Genomic DNA, 24690 nt, shown 5'->3' with positions numbered 1-24690 from the left:
GACATTTAAGAATACATTTTCTAGCGGGATTGGAAGATATAAATTTGAAAATTTTTGCAAAAACGAAAAAAGAAGACTCATTGGAAGATTTGGTAGATTACCTACAAGAAGAATGCATCGATGTGGAACAACAAGAACGCATTGAGCAGAGATTGAGGGATTCCCACACTGCAGAATTTTACAGGCAACAAAATGAAAAACAGAAATTCAGTAATCCACAATGTATTGATCACAACTTCCATTACGATAAAAGTAGATTCAACCAGAGCGAAATAGGTTATTAAAAAGATTTTAACAATTATAGATATCTAGGACAACAAGAAATTTATCGTGGTGATTACTAGATGCCTTATTGGACCAACAGAAATTTTGATGAACGCAACATGTGAATTAAAAACAATAACATTTGCTATGATGAGCGAAAAAACTAAATAACCGGAGGTTCGTTAATTGCGTCCGATCACTCCGTCAATCAGAAAATAATTTAGAAAGGCGCTTATATGCTGCAAGTAATAAGAAAATGATGCCCATGAACATAAATAAGAGTTATAACATACCACAAAAACAAATGGTTCAATTTGATAAATGCATTCCAGCACAAGAAAAAGTATTTATACATTGGACGGGCAATAATCAATTTATGTTAAATATACCCACTATAGAAAGACCATACACAAAAATCAATTTCATGATAGACACAGGCTCACAACTAAACATATTAAGATGGGATGCAGCCCCTAGAATCGGAGCAACAGACATAGATTATTCTGAATCTGAAAAGTTTTTTATTTCGGGATTCAATGGAAGTCAAACAAGAACGCTCGGATCTACTGAAGTTAGTTTAATAATTGGGAAGTCTAAGTATAAGATAAAATTTTATTTAGTTCACCACTTAAATGTACATGGTATCATAGGAGCAGAATTTTTGAAACAGCATACATTATATATTAGCCAGAACTTTGATTACATAGCCCTACGCAAGCCAGATAGTGTAGAATATAATATAAACAATATTACAACAACAAAGTACGTAATGGTATCAGATAAATCTTGTCAGACTGATCTACAAGATAATAGTAATTGTATACAATATGATAACAATGACAAAAGCTGTCAAGTAAATTTTGATATTGATGAAGTCATACATGATGAAATAGTTACACAGCCAATCGTACCGAAAAAAGATTATTCATGCAATATGTGCCTTTATGAGAAGTATTATGAGGACGAGGAATGTATAAATCAACATTTTGATGAAGAATATTATAATAATGGATGTTACAATAAGAATGTAGAGGCCGGGAATCAATATACGCCGGAGGATTTAGATACAAACCAAGATCTAAGTTTGACAGATAATTTGAATTATGAACAAATACAAGGTAAAAATCGTATCGAAAAATTGCTAGATACAATTGATTTGAAGCATTTGCAAAGCGCCAGTTACGACGCAGTGGAAAATATAATGGCAAGGTATAGTGATGTATTTTATTTGAAAGGGGATCACCTGACAGTAACAGATGCAGCAGTACATGAAATTGAAACATCGACTAATGTTCCAATAAATAAAAGGCAAATAAATGAGGAAGTTCAAGAAATGCGTCGGCAAGGGATTATTAGGCCCAGTAAAAGTCCTTGGAATGCGCCTGTTTTATGCATACCAAAGAGAGATATAGACGAAGAAGGAAACAAAAAGCATAGAATTGTAGTAGATTTTAGGGCATTGAATTTGACAACTAAACCATTTGTGTATCCGATTCCACAAATAAATGAAATATTGGATAGCCTAGGTGATAGCAAATACTTTTCAACAATCGATCTAAAATCGGGATTTTATCAAGTTCCTATAGACCCAAGAGATGCTGCAAAAACTGCATTTTCTACACCCAAAGGTCATTTTGAATTCACGAGAATGCCTATGGGGCTTAGAAACAGTCCCTCAACTTTTCAAAGACTGATGAACACAGTTTTATTTGAAATTGGAGATGTTAAAGCAATCGTTTATTTGGATGATATCATTGTTTTTGGAAGAAAAATTCAAGAGCATAACGAGAATCTGATTAAAGTTTTGAAAGCTCTTCGTAAACATAATTTAAAAAATGAACCAACAAAATGCCAAATTTTGAAAACCGAATTGAAATTTTTAGGACATACAGTTGATAAAAATGGTATTCGTCCGCTTGATGGTAATATTAAGGCTATACGAGAAATGCCAATACCAAAAACTGTAAAAGGAGTGCGATCATTCTTAGGAACAGTTAACTTTTATGGTAAGTTTATACCAGGAATTGCAGAAAAACGAAAACCTCTGAATGATCTATTAAAGAAAAATGTAAAATTTAACTGGACCTCAGAGTGCCAGAAAGCATTTGAAGAATTGAAAAACTTTTTAACGTCTGACTCTTTGCTAGTGAGACCAAATTACAAGGACACATTTGTTTTAACGACAGATGCCAGTGAATACGCTATTGGGGCAGTTTTATCGAATGACAAATCAATTGACAGACCCATAGCTTACGCTAGTAGGGGACTTATTGGAGCAGAACGATACAATTGAGAAAGAATTACTGGCCATAGTATGGGCAGTGAATTATTTCCGTCATCATATTTACAATCAGAGATTTATTGTTTACACAGATCATAGACCATTGATCTCAATATGGCATCTAACAGAAACTTCATCAGTCCTCACACGTTTGCGTTTGAAATTGCAAGGATTGGAATGCGATATTCGATACAAACAAGGAAAGGATAACGTTGTAGCGGATTTTCTCTCTAGGTTAAATCCAGACAATGAATCAGAAGAGCAAAGTCATCCAGCCGATGAAATTAAAACCGCAAGGTCGCAATTAATTGCTGTGGTCACCCGACAGCAAAAGAAATTAGCAGAACAAGAAAACGTATCCAACCCAAAGCACCGCGACCGCGATCTTCAAAACAAACAGCTGATGGAAAAAGACACCGTTCCGTGCCGCAGTAACGGGGGCGCGATCGCTGACCGGGACCCTGAAAGCAAGGGAACCAAAACAAAAACGCAAAAGATGACCTATATGAATGATAGCGTAAATAATAATTGCACAGGTTCCGACCTACGCGGCATAAACAAGGTGTCAAATTCACCTCCAGCAAGTACGAGTGCGATATCGGACGAGGCTGAAGTTGAGGAATCCATTATGGCCGACGTTTTCGATTTATGCAATAACACGCGCACTAATGATACATTTGCGGCAAGCGCATATGATGAATTTTTAGAGATGTCCAAGAATAATCCAATTGATGTAAATCGATTGAAAATTTCTAGGAATTTGAAAAGTGCAGATGCTGATTGCAACATTGTAATTTTGAATAGCAGATCAGCATTTAATGAAATTTCAAAAATTATTGATTTACCCCATGGACTGAAAGATTTTTGCGAAGATGGAGTTGTTTCTATTCCAGATAGCAAATTATTCGGAATTATTGTGGAAGGCAAAAGTAATTAAATGATTAATACAAAAACATTCTTTTACAAACTTAGCAATTGCTTGAATCAAAATAAAGCGCTGATAGCAGCGTCCAAAAATATTCATATGATTTCGTTCAGAAAGATTAAACAATTTGAAGTACTTGAGATGATTCAATTTTTAGCTTTGAAAAATCAAATTACGTTAAGCCTTTATAACGCAGATTCGGAACGCACTGAAGTACGTAATGAAGATATCGAAACAATTCTTCGAGAGTTCCATGATGCTCCCTTAGGCGGACATGTTGGAGCAAGGCGAATGCGAAAACGCATTGGTCTCATTTTTAATTGGAAAAACATGAGAAGGGATATCGAAAATTACGTAAAACAATGTGATTCATGTCAGAAAAATAAAATTTGTAAACCCAACAGAATTCCGTTAAAAGTAACTACAACGTCATCCGAGCCATTTGAAAAATTATATATGGACATTGTTGTTCTCCCAGAATCCGAATGGGGCAACAAATATGCGCTGGTTATGCAGGACGACCTTACGAGATTTTTGATAGTAGCTCCAATGGACAATCAAGAAGCAGAGACTGTATCCAAAACTTTTGTCGGAAAATTCATTTGTAAATTCGGTACTCCGTTGGAACTGGTGACAGACCAAGGAGCAAATTTCATGAGCAAGTTTTTTAAACACGCATGTAAAATTTTGAAAATCAAAAAAATCAATACAAGTGCTTATCACCCACAAGCAAATCTAGTAGAACGATCAAACAGAGAATTGAAAACATATTTACGACAATTTGTCGGAGGAAACCCGCAACAATGGGACCAACATCTTGATTACTTTACTTTTGAATACAACACTACAAATAACAGCTCATCCAACTACAGTCCATTCGAACTTTTATATGGAAGAAAGGCAAGGATTCCTACCTCCATATATACTCCAACAAATTCAGATCTAACATATAATGACTATTTTTGCGAAATGAAACAAATTCTTAAAAAATTGCATGAAAACGCCAAAAGAAATTTGATTATTTCCAAAGAGAAACGTAAAATTATTTATGACAAGAAAACCGAAGAATGGCAACCTATGTGGGGCGAATTGGTTTTAGTTCAAGCAATCCCAACAGGAACAGGTCAAAAACTTCAAAGTAAATGGAGAGGCCCATACGCAGTAGTTGACCTACCCAGCGAACAAACCACAATTATTAAAAATGGGAACAAATTTGAAAAAGTCCACAATAATAGGTTAAAAAAGTATAATGATTGATTAGCTATGCGTAGTCGGCAATGTATAAATTGATGTAAATATTGAAAAAACAATTATTTCCTAATTACAAATGATTTTTGTAAATATTAGTTACTAAATATGTTGTTAAAAAAATACCATAGGAATAATATGTTAGGATAGAGGCTTGCGTAGGATAGCTAGGAATATTAATTGAATTATTATATTAAATAAACAATTAACATATATAATTGTAGTAAGGTTCACAACAAAGCGGTTAACGATTGGAGAGCATACGAATTAACTTAATTGAAATTATATCGTAACAACTCAAAAGGAATTGATAAAAAAAATGGAATAAAAAAAATTATGATAATAGCCGTAAATAAATAAATTTTATGAGAATATGGAGAGACATAAAGATGATGAATGAATCAGGATAATGAAAATAAGTTTTCGGGAAATTTTGTACAGCTGAATTATAACAAAAATGCGTCCATCAATTCGGCATGAGTTTGAATGCAAGAACTTTTTGAATGTACCGAAGAGCTGAAAAGGGGTAATTTGGGATGAGTAAACATAACTAAGCAAAATGATTAATTGAAAAGGGTATATGAAAATTGGGGGATTAAGAATTGGGCATTTGATATATTGGGAAAAATATGATGGGAAATACAAAATAATCTTTAAAGGGGAAATACACTCCCGTTCAAAAGTTTGGGGTCACCCCCTCAGAAACATGTCATTTTTTTAAGCCCATATCTCCGACAATTTGCGTCCGATTTCAAAACCATAGGTTTCATTCAAAAGATAATAAGTCAAAGAAACTTTGAACATGATTTAAAAGAAACTTTTTCAAAAAAAATTGTATGTGAACTTAACCCAAAGTTGCCAAATTTTCTAAAAAATGAATATAAACTTACGGCAGTGTCGCTGGAAATTGGGTCGACCAAATTTTAAGATGAGAGCGGTAATATGACCCATTTTCTTTTAGCTTTCATCTGCTTTTTACAGAACTTAGCTAAAAAATCTAGATAAAAAGTTATTAAATAAATTAATCCTTGATGTCATCGACCAAAAGTTTGGGGTCACCCCTCAATATGATGTATCGGCCAAAAGTTTGGGGTCACTTTCGTAAAACATGGAAAAGTGATTTGGTGATATCTTCGTCATCTATAGTTCAATTTTAATTATTTTTGGCTCATTTCAAAGATAATTAACTAAATTTACGTTTGATGTCTTCAACTTAACGTATTTAACGATTTTTGTATATAAAAATGTTATGTAAAGTTAACACATTTTACTAAGCTTCAAAAAATGAGGCAACTTTACGTTAAGTTTTAGTATGTAAATTTCATCAAATATGTGTGGTTCAATGTCTATGCAGCAAGTATCATTCATTTTGTTTCAAATAAGTCAAGAAGAATTAAAATTGGATGAAAGATGACAAAGATATCAACAAATCACTTTTCCATGTTTTACGATAGTGACCCCAAACTTTTGGCCCATACAGCATTTTGAGGGGTGACCCCAAACTTTTGGTCGATGACATCAAGGATTAATTTACTTAATAACTTTTTTTCTAGATTTTTTAGCTCAGTTCTGTAAAAAGCAGTTGAAAGCTAATAGAAAATGGGTCATATTACCGCTCTCATCTTAAAATTTAATCGACCCAACTTCCAGCGACACTGCCGTAAGTTTATATTCATTTTTGAGAAAATTTGGCAACTTTGGGTTAAGTTTACAAACAAAATTTTTTGAAAAAGTTTCTTTTAAATCATGTTCAAAGTTTCTTTGACTTATTATCTTTTGAATGAAACCTAGGGTTTTGAAATCGGACGCAAATTGGCGGAGATATGGGCCTAAAAAAATGACATGTTTTTGAGGGGGTGACCCCAAACTTTTGAACGGGAGTGTATCATTGGGGTATATCGGGTAACAATAGCGGGGAATGTATAAGAAGAAAAATAATAAATTAAGAGATTCTTGAATAAAGAAACAGCTCTATTTAACGTTAATACTTATGGAATACATAATAAATGAGGTTTGAGTAAACAAACAAAAGACATAAATTGTTGATTGAGAGTATTAATAATAAAAAGAATCAATGACAACAAACGAACGATTATTCTCTGAAACGATAAAGCAAAACGAATTAAACAGAAAAAAAAAAACAATTTAGAAACAATTTAGACCCTAATGAAACTACGGAGGACGCTCCTATATAAAATAGCCATGTTAAATAACATTCTTGAAAGTATATACGAGATCGGATGAAAATTGAATGATGAGGACAAGGGAGGGCCCCCAGAATGCTTGTGAATGTTGAGTGTGAATGATGAGTGAATAACTAATTTGGATAAAAAAAATATGTAAATGAAAATTGAAGTAATATTTATAGATTCGGAATCATTAGGTTGCGTCAAGAAACAAAAACTAGAAATAAACATAAATATATTTATATTTTTTCAAATCATGAATTAAACACAAGATCTAAGTCTCGTTACAGGTATCCATCCAAAAACCTTATTCGGTAAGCGGGAGAAGTCGTAGCAATAAGGCGATCAAGCCGAGCCAGCGAAAGGAAACGGAGCAAAGAACACGCACTGGAGAGAATTCTGTAGTGAGATTTTTTGGAATTGGTAATATAGATGTTTATAGTGACCCTACAGAAGCTTTCCATTGCTACAACTCACATTTTAATATTTTACGGTTTTTGAGTAAAAAAATAACAGACTATTAAGAAAAGTAACGGTAACAGAGCATGATTAATGTAATGGTGCAGTTTTTTTAAATACTATTGTAAAGGTTATATTTTGCACATACAAGAAGAACAAATAATAATAACATGAAGACTAAAAGTTCAGTTTGCCATGGTAGATCAATATTTTAGAAATCGATGGTTTCGATAGAATTTAAATACAACTTCCTCGAGAGATGACGCGGGAGAACAAGACGAGAAGGCAACACCTGGCGAGAGCAATCAGAGGAGCAGTTCAACGGTACCTCTATGAAAACGTACCACAGCCAATTGGTACGATGACGAGAAATAACAGATCGGATGGAAAGTTGAAGGTCAAAGGTGCTGGTATGGCGGAGGAGAGAATTCAGCGAATATAATTTTATCACCGGAGACGATTCAAGGTCAACTCGGGTGGCACATCGAGACAAATATTATTGTACATCTGCGAATCTGCTAATATGAACCAACACAATGCAGAGCATCGGGAAAAACAACAACAACAACGACAACAACAACAAAACAACAACAACAACAACAACAACAACAACAACAACAACAACAACAACAACAACAACAACAACAACAACAACAACAACAACAACAACAACAACAACAACAACAACAACAACAACAACAACAACAACAACAACAACAACAACAACAACAACAACAACAACAACAACAACAAAAACAACAATTCATACAGACATATGATGAGAGAAGGACGTCTTCAAAGTTTTCCAAATTAACCGACATAATGTAATGTTCACCAACCGCATTACATTCACCATTGAAAAAAGCACTTACTCCGTGCTTCATACAACAACAATTAACAGTGACCATAATCAGGAATGCAACATTTCGACATCATCAAAAACTTTGGAATTTAAGTCAAATATTTACAATCGCTTTAGAGATTGTGCAACAGTTCCACTATTTGCACCAGGTCAAGGCAACTAGATTCACATCACAGTCGAGATTTAGCTTGAGACACAGCTTGAGACGTTTTTTTCCGAGAAACAACAGAAAACAACAGTAAAACTATTTTTTGCAAACGACAACGCAGGAATTACAAGCACGGAATACGATTCAACCGAGGTAATATCCGGATACCAAAATTTTATGGCCAACACAGGAGACGACATCAACTACATCATCTTCAAGACAAACCAATATAACAGAGGAGCAACGATACCACTCATCTGAGACCTGATACTAACCAATTGATCTGAGCATTTAACAAGAAGAGGCAAATATCAATGGCAGACGAACAACCCCTACGACGAACCAAGAGGAGCAGCAGCGAATACCAATGAAGTCAATCTCTTGAGGAAGAATGTAAGGAAGTTTTTTTTTTTTTTTCTATCTAGTTTATTTGGCAGGCTCAGTCGTGAATCACACATTGCGGAGCCGAATTCAATATATAATGTTACACAATATTACATAAAAATAAATATTACAAAAGTTAAAAGAAAATCAATCGTGGTAAAAAACAAAATGATCCATCGGAGTGTTGGTGGCTTTGGCTATTCTCTGCTTGTCCTCCTCAATTAACGATTGCCTTTCGTTTTCATCGGTGATCCAATCATAGCTTGCAATCCTCTGTCTGATTTTCCTAGGTGACGCATCCACGGCGGCGATCAAGCTGCCGTCCTCACTCTCACTCGAAGACGTATTACTTTTATTCTGTCGCTTGTTGGCTTGACTCTGTGCAGAATCAGATTGACTGTCCGTATCCAACGAACGCTGTCTCTTTGTTTCGGTCTTCTTGGTCTTCTGTTGTCGTTTCTCGCTTGTTTTACCATTCTTGTCCATAATTCCCTCCACAACAATAGAGGCGTCCTCAACTGATTGTTCTTTGGATGTTTCGATTTCAGCGACAACCGTCGCCTGCTTTTGCTGCTTCACACTCGTTCGTTCACGCAATACTGGGCAATCCTTGTTGAAGTGTAATTCTGATTTACAACAGAAACACTTCGGTTTAATTCCGTCATAATACACTCTGCCCTTCCGGTTGCGGAAGTAGAGGATATCCGGAATTTCTTTCTCTATGTTCATATAGAGGCCTCGAACCCCGGTAAATAGATCCAGTTGGAAATCTGCCGGAAATCGCTCGCGTACTGTACGTTTGATTTTTCCATATTCCTTCATCACTGTTACTAGGTCTGCATCCGATACTTCGGGTGGCAGATCGAACACGCGCACATATCGCGTGTTTCCTGCCACCACCATGCGAACCGTAACTTTGTTCCCATTGGTGTAATGGAAAGGCAGCGATTTACTGTTGTTTTCAAGTACAAATTTCATTGCCTCATCTGTTTTGAACCGAATGAAAACCGACTTTTCATCGGTAATCTTGTAGGCCGTTTCCATCAACGACAGGTCACCTTTAAGTGCCTTCACAAAGCCGGCCATATCTGCGACGGTCGGTTGCGTGGCATCTTCGGGGAACAGGAACGCTAACGTGTTTGTAATCTCGATTTCACTCGACATTTCGATCGGTATACACTGCACTGTTTGTAATCAAACAAAAAGAGCTGCTGCAACAAGCAAACAAAAGGAACGTTTTCACGGAGCGTCTGTTCGCAACGAGAGCTGATTGTCCACTGATGTAAGGAAGTTAATGCGGTAAATTTATGATTCTTTTGCAAGTTAAAAAAATGTAATGTAAAACATTTTGAGACACTTACAGGAAAGATGAAGATTAGTATAGCAATTTCAGTTTATATATTAACAATCACCGTTAACATCATCATTTAAAAATGCCGAGATTTTTTTTACGGGATATACATTTTACCCACATACTTACATTTGAACGTGATTTTTTATACACGTTCAAACTCCGCTGAGTGGGAGGGCATGCAAAGACCTAAATATCCCACACACTCCGATATTAAAATTTAATTCAAATGATAAAAGTGCATTTTACCCCACACTCCCATAAGAACGGCTGCCCGGGTGCTTGAATTTTAATTTACGCCAATATCAATGCCCATCGTAACTAACGCGCAAAATTTCGGCAGCTAGAAAAATCGCACCATACATTACTGACCTGGTTTTATGAATCATCGCTCATGTGACGACGGACGGATGGTCGGTCGGGGCAACGATCGCGCAGCGATACGTTGTTCATGATCGTACACGTTGGGTCCGGTTGGTGTGGTACAGTTTTGATTACGTTGGTTGAGTTGACGACGATAACGATGATGATGGTAATGATGATGATGACGAGTAGGATAGGTAGAGTTCTAGGTTTTGGACTTTGAGTATTTGCTTTTGGTATGGTTTTTGGATACGCCCAAGTTGGTTCGGGCATTGTTAGGAAGTATCGTGACTATTTCGGCAAGACGAGAGTGATGGTAGGAGTTTTAGACACGCCCAAGCTGGTTCGGGCATTGCTAGGAAATTTAGGCTATAAATACTGAGGCTTTGGCTTCAGTCGGGGAGAGTTCGGTGACAACGTTAACGCAGGCAGCACATCGGATAAGTCTTGAGCTCCCATGTGGGACACCTCTAGATACTGTCCAAATAAAGGCTGTAGGTAGGACGTAGTAGTCGGGTCAAGAAGAAGCTGGAAGTGTCTCTAGTAGTTCGGTGAAGAAATACTGAAAATGTTAAGGTAATATAAGAACAAGTGAATCGTTGTAATATAAGTGATGGTTTGTGATACTTCAATATAGTTTATTAAAACTGTGTCGGACTGTAATGAAATGAAAGATATCACATTCCGTGTAGTGTTTAATGCTGCCCCTGGACGGTACAGGGCGCTTCATAGGGATGAGTTTAGCAGGAAGGTAACGCATGGGCTCTGAGAATGGCTAGTTCAGACGCGATACAAGAGGTGGTCCAGGTGTTCGGAGTCGGCTTCTTAGGTCACACCGGTGCCCTGCGGTCGAAATCGACTCTTACAGCGATTAAGTGGCCGCAGTCTACTGGGTTGTATCCGAGACCGCGGTTGGAAAGGGGTCCATAGTAAGGGCCGATGCAGATGGAGGCCCTTTTGTCAGCAATATTTTGGAGCAGCCTGACGGGTAATAATACCCTTGCCTTCAGCAGGTCAATTGTGTTGCATGTAAGCATCAGTTCTTGTCGCTTGCAAAACAGTTGAGCATGGGGTTGACCTGCCCGCCCTCCGAGGACAAAAGGAGTGGTGATGACAACTCGGGAAATTGACTAAACGCCAGCTTGGTGAACTCACCAAAGCGAGTCATCGATGTTCGTTGCTGCAGGTTACGCAGCTAACCTTGAGGGTGCGATGTGCACTAGCCACTCTCTGAAGCAATGCCTTTTTGGTGGTTCCGAAGAGACGTAGGGTGGTCGCCAAATGAAAATGTGTTTAGTGGGTAGAGGAGTGATTAGTCCTGGCTTTTTTTTTTTTTTTGTTGGAGACGACAGCCTTAGCCCCACACTACCTTCCTGTTCAGGTGTCTTTTGAACAGATTTCGGTTACAACAAGGAAGACAGGGGCGGCCAAGATAAGGTCCAGCCCTCGTAGGTGGGAGACATCATGCTAGAACGACGAAGTATTTAAAGAGGGGCACCGCCATGAGCGGCTCTTACTCCATTGAGGCAGTGATAAATCCTGTGCGTGCGTGCGAAGCCACCATGCCTAGGTATGGGAGACCTAAGACTAAATATTCCCAACCTGTACCGCAGTTGTCTACGGGATAGGCGACGAATGCAGCGAGCACGTACTGATAAAGAGCGAATTTAACCCTTTATAAGGCAGTGGCAACTATATTGCCACCTAATGTTTGTATTTTTTTCTGTTTTATAACAATTTATTTCGAACTTTTTTTTTTTTGTTTACGCATAATTAGGACTACTAACAACGCCTGGTATTTTTTTGGTACTAAACAAAGCTTTAACAACAATTCAGGAGCCATTTGTAGCCTCAAAAATGGCTAATTTTGACCGCGTGAAGAAAATTAGCTCAAACTTATTGTAAAATTATAGATTTGGTAAATATTTTAAGATATAATCAAATTCTGGGTTGACATGAGCTGAACTACGCAGTTTATATTATGGGTTAAGCCCCAATCCACTCTAAAATCTCTTTTCCGGCTTTTTGCCGAAGTCAAAAGAAGAAAAGTACCCTAAACGGGCAGTGGCAAGAATATTGCCACCAGCGCTGGTGGCCTAAACGGGCAGTGGCAACTATATTGCCACCTCAAAAGCTCGTTTTTGGGGTTAACGGGCAGTGGCAACTATATTGCCACCAGCGTTTTTGGCCTAAACGGGCAGTGGCAACTATATTGCCACCTAGATTTTTGAGAGTTTCTTTTAAATAAAAATTGATTTGTATATGTAATCATGTATATAATCATTTGCATAATAGTATGCGATGATAACTCTTCTAGTTTTCTCGGCCTTATAAAGGGTTAACGTTGAGTTGGCATCCGCCACTGCCAATGTCACGCTCAATACCGGAAATAGGGCGTACATATGGAGTGATACCGCCGGGGCCTGTGGCGTAGTGGCTGCACGCTCACTTCATAAGTGGATGGTCATGGGTTTGATCCCAGCTCCGGCTGACACCTGACCCTCTTCTGAGCATATGCTCTAACGGACCCTAAAACTTGGATAACGGCTAAACGGTAACTAATATTGGACCCCCATTTAGACTGGAAAAGAAACAAGAGCCACACATCTATCACAGCAAATAATTTTGTAATTTCCAGGCGCGTAATTTCTGGCGATGTATCCATTTTCGAACGCAATCTCACTCGGACACATCGTTTTTCAACAATAATTATCACACTCACCATGTATACCCTGGTTGGCACCGGAAAGTGCCAACAAACCCATTCCAACGGATACTTAGAAGCAGTATCATATTTATCTCCTTTCTTCTAACTCGGTAAAATAGCCGAGAGGCAAGGGATATGCTTCACAATCCGCGGATCAGTGTACGAATCCATGCCAATATTTTACTTATATATGAAACATCTATCGTTCCGGTTCTAGCGATTGCTAGACTCACTTTCAAGCTACGGCGGCTAATTTGCTGTGTGGAAAGGATGTAATTTGTACATCACTTTTACGACGCGACTGATGTGCAGCGAAAGTGATGAGATATCACAAGAATTTTTTTTGCTGTGACATCCTCGTGCATTCATTTCACCATGGACAGGGTAGAAAACTGACTGCAGCACAAAAAGGCAACCAGTTCGATATAGTAGAATTAGAAAAGAATACATTTAGGCGCTATATAAAGTGTAAGTGCAGCCACCAATTGGAATCGCTCACGCAGTGCCCTAGTAGACGAAAAAAGTTGTAAATTAAATTAAGTGATTGAAGAATATAGAGTGACACCAACAAGGTCGTGATGGTCAAGACAAGATGTGTAGTGGCTCCTACAGTCTAGTCCTCAGAGATGAACTCTTGCCGCGCCATGGTACTAGTCCTTCGCCTCCTCTCATTGGACCGCTGAGGCTGGCAATGAAGGAATAGCTGCCGATGAGGAACTTGCGGGGATTGAGAACCATACACCGAGAAAATATCATGTAATTTTTAGTGTCCTAAACCTGACATATACGAGCATCTTCAAAAACACAAATTTAGAGGTTATAACATGTAAATTTACGTCTTTCAAGACACCCCAAAATAAAATTATATTTTCTTAGCGTCTAGCAATCGCTAGAACCGATTTAACAGATAAAACATAGAAAAGTTAAATACTGTCATGCATGGGATTCAAACACCGGATCTGCTGATCGCGAGCCACATCTCTTAGCTATCGGATATTTCACCGAGTTAGAAGATGGCTGATAAACGTGATACTGATTCTACGTTTCTGGTCAAACTGGTTTGATGACATCTAACGCAATCAATCAGCACTTACATGATGCGCGTAAAATTGAGTTCAATTTGTGATTCAGTTTTGGAAACGTTTACGTTTTTTGGTGATTTCGTTTCGTGGAAATTTCAGAATTTCTAAGTGTGCAATTATCGTTCACATCGCGAAAATCACAAGGCTGCGGTGGACGAGTCACGTCATCAGGTTGTTGGAAAGCAACCTGATTGAAATGGTTCTTGGGAGCTATCCGGTACAAGAAGACATGGTGCACTGAGATCTATGCGATCTAGGAGGACGATCTGCAGACCCGTCACAGACGACATGACTACAGACGCACAGCCATGGGCCGAGTAGAATGGAGACGACACCTACATACAACAAAGGACACGCAGGCCTTAGTCTGACCGGTAAAGTAAGGTTTTGAGAACCGTTTCGTGGCCGAGCTGTTAGCGGCGCCAGTCGTCTAGGAATTTCGTAAGCCTCGGAGTGTGGGTTCGATTCCCGCTCCAGTCGGAAAAAAACTTTTCGTCAAATGAAACATTCTTCACTAGGCCACTGGGTGTTATGTGTCTTGTCCGTTGTCTCATGTTTGTAATGTTTCAGTGTGTGCACGGGAAAACTCCGTTTCCGAAAACATAATAAAAAGTCATAAAACCAAAAAATATGTCGCTTAAGGTGGCCCACACTTATATGAAAAACAAAAATTTCGAAAAATGCCAAGTCTTACCTCCTAAATCAGTTGTTTTGGACTCCCAGAAGCTACGTTGAAAAATTGAGCAAAATCAATTAAGCCTAAGGGGGCGCTCAAAACGCTTGTAGTTTGTATGGGAAAACTTGGCCAAATGTGTGCAGAAATTTTAAGTTTTCAAATTTTGCCGCTAGGTGGCGCTGTAAGCGTTCAATATTCAAATCCTTTGGTATTCTCTCTCTCTCTTCTTGGCGTAACGTCCCCATTCGGACAAAGCCTGCTTTTCAGCTTAGTGTTCTATGAGCACTTCCACAGTTATTAACTGAGAGCTTCCTCTGCCAATGACCATTTTGCATGCGTATATCGTGTGGCAGGCACGAAGATACTCTATGCACAAGGAAGTCAAGGAAATTTCCTTTACGAAAAGATCCTGGACCGACCGGGAATCGAACCCGTCATCCTCAGCATGGTCATGCTGAATACCCGTGCGTTTACCGCCTCGGCTATATGGGCCCTTTGGTATTATTGTAACTATATGCCAAACAACTTTGCCGAAGACCGCAAAGTGATCCAACGTCTGTGAAAAAAGTTATACCCTACGTAAAGTGAGGATGAAGTTTATTGTTATTTTTCCAATACATGTAAAGGAATAATATCAATAATGAAATCTCAATACTTTGCCTCACTTTACCCAGGGTATAACTTTTTCACAGCCGTTCGATCACTTTCCGGTCTTCGACAAAGTTCTCTGTCATATAGTCACCTACAATAATACCAAAGGGTTTGATTATTGAACGCTTACAGCGCCACCTAGCGGCAAAATTCGAAAACTTAAAATTTCTGCATACATTTGGCCAAGTTTTCCCATACAAACTTCAAGCGTGTTGAGCGCCCTCTTATGCTCAACCGATTTTGTTCAAATTTTGAACGTAGCTTCTGGGAGTCCAAAACAACTGATTTAGGAGGTAAGACTAGGCATTTTTCGAAATTTTTGTTTTTCATATAAGTGTGGGCCACCCTAATGTCGCTTTATCATGACTACAATTCATAATATCATGACTATAAAGACGAATATCATAAAAATTGATTACAATTTTCATGAAAAAACATGATTGTCAAAGCGTATCCTCTAAACCTTTTTTTGTATAACCATGTAGCCGTGCGGTTAGGGTCACCAAGCTTCGAATCGCACCATGCTATAGGATGAGGGTTCGATTCCCGCCCGGGCGATGAAACTTTTCGTCAGAATAGTTTCTTCTCCGTATCCGCTGGTGCATGCTCCGTGTGTCTCTTTTCTAGTGTTTAGTTGCTTTCATCATGTACAGCCTCTGGCTGAAAACGCGGTGTCCGCATCTTTTTTTGTTTCACCTTTATGTATGATGCTGAGTCATAGAACTATGCCGCAGAGTCATAGAACCCTAAAACAGCGGCATGAAGAAATTCAACAAAAAAAAAAAAAAACAATGAGAGTTTTGTACTTTTACACAAACCTGAAAAGCCATTTGTTTTTTCATACCCGTTCCGATTGCCTGTGTTTCGCTGTAAGCCAACTATTTGTCTTTAAACTAAAAAAGTGTGACTATCTTATAATATAACTCTAGCCTAGCCGGGGCCGGTGGCGTAGTTGGTCACACGATCCCTTCATATGCGGATGGTCATGGGTTTGATTCCCAGCCCCGGCACTTGCAATTTTTCGTCAGTTGCTCTTCACCGAGAGCGGCTGACACTGACCCTCTTCTGAGCCCCATGGCTCAAACGGACCCGGATACCTGGACATCGGCGAACTGCTACTCATAATGGACACCCAATCGGACTGGAAAGGAACAACGGCCACCTATCATCCTTGTGCTCATCATTCTAGCATGTATAGAGTAGAAAAGTGAAAGCAGCAGAAAGGCGGCCCAGTTCGATAAAGTATAATAAAATAATACATCTAGGCGCTGTACAATCTGTAGGTACAACTGTCAATTTAAATCGCTCACGTAGTGCTCTGGTGGACAATAGAGCTGTAAAATTAGGTTAAGTGATTAAGAATAAAAAAAAACTCTAGCCTATTTTTTTTACAACTGTTGAGAATGCCGTGGAATGAGCACCCCGTTAAGGATCTTCTGCAAAAAAGGAAGGAGTTCTGTTTTGTATGCAGAATTTAAACCTCCCAGAAATGATTTATTGACTATGACGGCGCCTAATTAAAATTCCTTTCGCATGATTCAACATGAATTATGCTACCAGAAGAACTAACATAAAGTAATTGGAACTAAAAGCGGTTACGGTACTTGAAAAATAGTTTAGTTTATAATTTGTAAAGCTAGTTTCCATTTGATGGAGAAGCGGTTTCCATATTGATGCCGATGGATCCGACATCATAATCGATAAGTGCGAGTTCCATGAATAAGGCTTATGATATCATGAATTTTCAGCCTGACGAGGAATTAAGAATTTCGAAGGAAATTTTAACTGGCAAAAGATCAAGCCGCTCTCTACAGCCTATGATAGCGATCTTTGACAATAATTTTCTAAATATAGGGATAATCATTTTCAGTTGAATCAAATAAATTAAATATATAAATGGACTTGCGAATTTTCCGCTATAACTCAGTCAATTTTGCAAAATTGACTGAGTTATAGCAAAAAAGTGCCAAAAAAAGAAGCCACTGCTCAAGTGGCTCGAATCGATACCCAAAGGCAATTTTTAGGCAACTGGAATCGCAAGTCCATTTATATATTTAATTTATTTGATTCAACTGAAAATGATTATCCCTATATTTAGAAAATTATTGTCAAAGATCGCTATCATAGGCTGTAGAGAGCGGCTTGATCTTTTGCCAGTTAAAATTTCCTTCGAAATTCTTAATTCCTCGTCAGGCTGAAAATTCATGATATCATAAGCCTTATTTATGGAACTCGCACTTATCGATTATGATGTCGGATCCATCGGCATCAATATGGAAACCGCTTCTCCATCAAATGGAAACTAGCTTTACAAATTATAAACTAAACTATTTTTCAAGTACCGTAACCGCTTTTAGTTCCAATTACTTTATGTTAGTTCTTCTGGTAGCATAATTCATGTTGAATCATGCGAAAGGAATTTTAATTAGGCGCCGTCATAGTCAATAAATCATTTCTGGGAGGTTTAAATTCTGCATACAAAACAGAACTCCTTCCTTTTTTGCAGAAGATCCTTAACGGGGTGCTCATTCCACGGCATTCTCAACAGTTGTAAAAAAAATAGGCTAGAGTTTTTTTTTATTCTTAATCACTTAACCTAATTTTACAGCTCTATTGTCCACCAGAGCACTACGTGAGCGATTTAAATTGACAGTTGTACCTACAGATTGTACAGCGCCTAGATGTATTATTTTATTATACTTTATCGAACTGGGCCGCCTTTCTGCTGCTTTCACTTTTCTACTCTATACATGCTAGAATGATGAGCACAAGGATGATAGGTGGCCGTTGTTCCTTTCCAGTCCGATTGGGTGTCCATTATGAGTAGCAGTTCGCCGATGTCCAGGTATCCGGGTCCGTTTGAGCCATGGGGCTCAGAAGAGGGTCAGTGTCAGCCGCTCTCGGTGAAGAGCAACTGACGAAAAATTGCAAGTGCTGGGGCTGGGAATCAAACCCATGACCATCCGCATATGAAGGGATCGTGTGACCAACTACGCCACCGGCCCCGGCTAGGCTAGAGTTATATTATAAGATAGTCACACTTTTTTAGTTTAAAGACAAATAGTTGGCTTACAGCGAAACACAGGCAATCGGAACGGGTATGGAAAAACAAATGGCTTTACAGGTTTGTGTAAAAGTACAAAACTCTCATTGTTTTTTTTTTTTTTTTTTTTGGTGGAATTTCTTCATGCCGCTGTTTTAGGGTTCTATGACTCTGCGGCATAGTTCTATGACTCAGCAACATACATAAAGGTGAAACAAAAAAAGATGCGGACACCGCGTTTTCAGCCAGAGGCTGTACATGATGAAAGCAACTAAACACTAGAAAAGGGACACACGGAGCATGCACCAGCGGATACGGAGAAGAAACTATTCTGACGAAAAGTTTCATCGCCCGGGCGGGAATCGAACCCTCATCCAATAGCATGGTGCGATTCGAAGCTTGGTGACCCTAACCGCACGGCTACATGGTTATACAAAAAAAAGGTTTAGAGGATACGCTTTGACAATCATGTTTTTTCATGAAAATTGTAATCAATTTTTATGATATTCGTCTTTATAGTCATGATATTATGAATTGTAGTAATGATAAAGCGACATTAGGGTGGCCCACACTTATATGAAAAACAAAAATTTCGAAAAATGCCTAGTCTTACCTCCTAAATCAGTTGTTTTGGACTCCCAGAAGCTACGTTCAAAATTTGAACAAAATCGGTTGAGCCTAAGAGGGCGCTCAACACGCTTGAAGTTTGTATGGGAAAACTTGGCCAAATGTATGCAGAAATTTTAAGTTTTCGAATTTTGCCGCTAGGTGGCGCTGTAAGCGTTCTTGGACTTGCGATTCCAGTTGCCTAAAAATTGCCATTGGGTATCGATTCGAGCCACTTGAGCAGTGGCTTCTATTTTGGGCAATTTTCCGCTATAACTCAGTCAATTTTGCAAAATTTACTGAGTTATAGCAAAAAAGTGCCAAAAAAAGAAGCCCTGCTGAAATAGTTCCGCTTCCCTATTTCCCCAAACCTGCCATAAGGTTTCGTTAGAAATTCGTGAAGGTCGATTAGTTGCACGTTTTCACTTTTTGTTTGTAATTGTCCACGAAACGTTGATGCTTTCAGGAGCATTGAAGGCGTCGCATACATTACAGCTATCCTATTTGTACAAACAACCTTTATGTATAAACTCAAATAAGAAAACATTTTTTTCCCAAGAATTTTTTTTTCACCGTTGTGCGTAGGAGAAAAACTTTCATTCTCATCACTCGTCATTGACCAAATTCGAAGCAAGAACGTAGATCTTGTTGATTTTTTCATTGTGCCCTGAGGTTATGAGTATGATGCATTGCTTCAAGTGTATCGTAAACAAGTCTTATGGGCTTTGGGAACGAGTGAAAAGAGGCGAACCATCTGAGACGAGAAGTAGATTGACGATTTATGAGAAATAAGTAATGACATGTTTATTATCTTCTTAGGAAATTGCCCACCAAGAGGGTGCTGCTGCTGCCGCTCCAAATGCATAAAGATGTGGCGTTGAGTGTTTGCCCACCGATGACAGGGTGCGTAAAGTGGGCGTGGTGGAGGTGCCTTCTGGCGTTCGGTTCAGATTGGAACGCCGCGCCGGCACTCGGTTTCGTGTTACACGAGTTCACTTTCGTTTCGACACACTTTGTCAAGAACAGATCCATTTGAGGGCGACACGAGGCCATATTCTCGGAAGAACATTATCGTTTCAAGGGTGCTGCATGGATGGGGACCTTCGGGAAAATTGATGTAATCAGCGCGTCTGTGGCTGTGTAGGGGGTAGAAAATTATTTACTTTCCTGGTGGGTAAACTTTGCAGAAGCAAATACAGAGTACCGTAGGGCAGGGTAGCATTAAGTTCTGCAGTGCTTCCAAAGTTTGTTCGGCGCCTGAAATCATTACGTGGGAATGATCTCTCATTTTTCTGAAAGCTTACCTGTTGCATAATTGAGTTAATATCGTTTTATGAATTGTCAAAACAATGTTACAACCGTTACAACAAGCAATGACTCATAATTTCAAAATGATTGATCAATAATGAGTCATCACTACTAGATTGATCTCTGTTTTACTCTGCTTTACGGTACATTTAACATAAAGCTGGAAAAAAGGAAGATTAAAATTAAAATTACTCGGAGGCAGGAGTGAGCATCTTCATCAAACGTTGCTTACAGTTCGCAAAAGCGCCATAAGTAGCGATTAGCAAAATAAAGATTTGCAAAGAAGCGGTTACCGTCTTCACTTGGTCGTTGATTACATGGCATGGCTGAGAGATTATTTTCCGGGAACCAAGATTAACGGAAAAGGATTTTCCATGCTGCGTCAAGAAGGTACACACTTGAGCCCGGTTCTGCGTCTCGGTGGAAAACAATGCCCAAGCATAAGTATCGCAATTTGAAGGATTGAGTACGGTATACAGTACATCCTTGCAGGGTTAAGAGCCTAGACTAAGTAGGCACTCCATGCCAATTTAAGCATAACTACTGTAAAGAAAGAATCCACGGTATACGAAGTAGGCGATATGTCTAACCAAGTACAGTGTCGGTCAATAAAATTGTACCAAAGCCCCTTTTCATATACAAAATAGTCAACTTTGGTTTGCCATATCTGTGGCATTTATCAGTCGATTGATTTCATTTTCCTATAATGATGACAAAGAACTTCAGTTTTCGAAACTATTAAAAAAATGAATGAACAATAGTTACAGACGGTTGAATATCGACAATATAAATGCTCCAAGCAAGATAAACAGTTTTATAGCAAAAATTTCGGACGTCAAATCATATTGGTGTCTCTAGCACATTAACCACCAAAAAGCTGTCCCTTACCGCGTTAATGCAGATTTCTGGCGTGGTTGACCTTCTTTCCCGTGCTATTCGTGGGATGAAAACATGAACTCTAAACAAAATAAAAATCAAAACGCAGGTGTAGGAAGTAGCGGTGCGGTCAACCCCTTCGCAAGGAGCGGGTTGATGAGGTCTCCAACAAGGAGAAGCGTGGAAGTAGGCGTGGGTAGCTGCGTACGTAGCTCAAGCGTGGGAGCTCCAGTCCACTCCCCGGCAATCCAGCCGGTGTAGATAATGGACGGAGCGCGGCTGCTGAGGGCCGTCAGTCAAGAGGACAAAGAACTTTACGCAATAGAGGTGGCTGAGCAGCAGCTTGGCAAAATCATCGACTTCGCGTCCACCAAGTCGAATATAAGCAAGGACCTGAAAACGGCCTTGTAACGACTTCGGGTGTCGATTGATGAAACCAAGCAGGAGCCAAGGTACTCGCGATACTGACTGCTGCAGCCAGCGGCGGAACCTGTAAAGGACAAAGTGCCATAGATTACCCAAACGGAGGCCTTCTCCGAGTCCGAGAAAGGTGGCGGATGCGAATGCTCGTAACAAGCGTGTCAAGCACTCGCAGATGCGGGCGAGGCAGCCGCCAGGCGAGGAGGTGCCAAGCACGAGAAAAGCGATGCGCTCGTCATCAATAGAGAACAGCAGTGGTGTCATCGTGGTTACCCCAAGTTACTCACTGAGTAACCAGCTCTTCAGATAAAAAAAAAATATTTTTGCATTCAAGAAAAAATACGCTTCTATGAAAAACACTTTTTTTATTTTTTTTTGTGTATACCATATTTTATGCGTTTTGCGCCGTCATGAATGGGACAAAAATAACTTCAGAAAAATCTAATTTGAGCGCAAATAGTTATACCTTAATGGTTTTCCCAATTATTTCCGCCCCGAAGTCATCGAACTATTTCTTTTTGTTTGCCTCCAGCAATATCAGAAAAGTTATCCTATAATTCGCCCATGAATATACATTTGTAATTATTTTATTTTTTTCATCAGCCCCAAAATCACCAAATATTGTTTTTTCACACCCTCATGAATCTCAGAAAAGTTATCTTGTAATTCACTTGGTAATATACCTTTGCGGTTTTCTAAAATTTTTCTTGCGCCCTCAACAGAAAAAATGGGTATGTAATTCGCCCATTTATGATTTTTCCAATATTTTTTCCGTCCCGAAATCACCAAGTAATCTTCTTTTTTACGCCCCCACGAAAATCAGAAAAGTTATCATGTAGTGCGGGCCATAAATAGACCTTTGTGATTTTCCAATTTTTTCTTTCGCCCTGAAATCATCTTTTTTTTTTTCTTGCGCTACCATGAATCCCATGAAATAATCAGAAAACTTATCTTGCAATTCGCCCATTACAATTTTTACAATTTTTGTATCTTATATACCCTTGTGGTTTTTTCTATTTTTTTTTATCCTTTCCAAAATCACCAATCTACTTTCAATATTTTTTTTCTTGCGCCCTCATGAATATCAGAAAAGTTAACTTGTGATACGCCCATTTTAGATTTATCCAATTTTTTCTTCCGTTTCGAAATCACCAATCTTTTTTTTTGCACCCCCAGGAATGTCAGAAAAGTTATCTTGTAATTCGTCCACTAATACCTGTACTTTTTGGTTTTAACATTTTTTTTCTACCGCTCTGTAATCACCAATTTTTGTTTGTTATGCCTCCATGAATATCACAAAAATTATCTTGTGACTCGCCCATTTACGATTTTTCCATTTTTTTTCTTCCGCTCCGAAATTACCAATACAATTTTATTTATGTTTCCTTGCGCCGTCCTGAATACCCGAAAAATCATCTTGTAATTTTCCGTTATCAGAAAAATTTGGTTTGTAATTCGCCAAATTGTAATTGGTTGTAATTTCTATTTTTTTTCTTCCGCCCTGAAATCACTACTCTAATTTTATGTTTTTTCTTGTGCCCACTGAATATCATAAATAGTTATCTTCAAATTGTTCCACGAACTTCTCTAAGTATTCCTCCAGGAATTCTCCCAAGTTTTTCTTCCTCCAAGAATTTTTTGAGATTTTTTCGCAAGAAGTTCTCCATGAGTTCACTTAAGACATTTGTCATACAATTTTTCTGGGGAACCTTCCAAAATTCCTTTAAAAATTCCCCCAGAAATTCCTTTTTTTTTTAGAATTTTTCCAAGAATTTTTCCAGGAGTTCCGCCAAGAATTCCTCAAGAATTTTCCCCAAAAATTTATCCAACGAATACTTGAAGAATTTCTCCAATTATTTTCCAAAGAATTTCTCCAAGAATTTCTCCGGGAATTTCTACATGTATATTTCCATGCATTCTTGCAGGAACATCCTTCAGAAATTCGTCTAGAAATTGTTGTGGAATTTCTCTAAGTATTCCTCCCGGAATTCTGCTAAGTTTTTCTTCAGGAATTCCTCCAAGAATTTCTCGGGGAATTCTTCAAGAAAAACCTTCAAGAACTCCTCCAGACGTTTTTGCAGAAATTCATCCAGAAATTCCTCTAAAAGTTTCTCCAGAAATTCCTTATATTTTTTTAAATTCCTCCAAAGATTCTCCAGGGATTGCTCCAGGAGTTGAAAGACGCGGATACGTTTAATACTTTCAATGAGCTATTTGCTCTTTGAAGGGAGCACGACACTAGACAACGAACTAGCATGCAACGCCCAGTGGCACAACCGAAAACTTTTCCAGACAGCTGCAGTGGGGAACCGAACCAACGCTTTCCACCACGATGCGCTTCTTTCATGGATTCTTCAGCAATGTCTCCAGGGATATCTCCTAGAATTTCTTTTTCCGAGAAATTCTCCAAGTTTTTCTCCGAAAATTCCTTCAGAAAATCCTTTGGAAATGCCTGCAGAAATTCCTCTAGTAATTTCCGGCAAGAATTCCTTCAAGTCCAGGAATTCCACCCAAAATTTCTCTAGAAGTACATCCAAAAACTTCTCTTGGAACTTCTTCACGAATACCTCCAGGAATATCTCCATGAATATTTTCAAAAAATGTTTCAGGAATTTTTTAAGATTTTTTTTCAGAAATTAGAAAATACGCTGGATTTTTTTATAAATTCCACAGGAATTCTTGCAGAGAGTAATAGAAGCATTCATGGAGGAATTTCTGCAGGATTTCTTGGATGAATTACTGGAGAAATTTATGGACAAAATCCTGGAGAAATTCTTGAAACAACTCTTCGAGAAACTCCTATAGAAATTGTAGGAGAAATTCTTGGGGAAGTTTTGGAAAAAAAATCTT

Source organism: Aedes albopictus, chromosome 3, assembly GCF_035046485.1.
Source record: "Aedes albopictus strain Foshan chromosome 3, AalbF5, whole genome shotgun sequence".
In the NCBI taxonomy this organism is placed as follows: domain Eukaryota; kingdom Metazoa; phylum Arthropoda; class Insecta; order Diptera; family Culicidae; genus Aedes; species Aedes albopictus.
Note: the sequence above shows the minus strand (reverse complement) of the source record.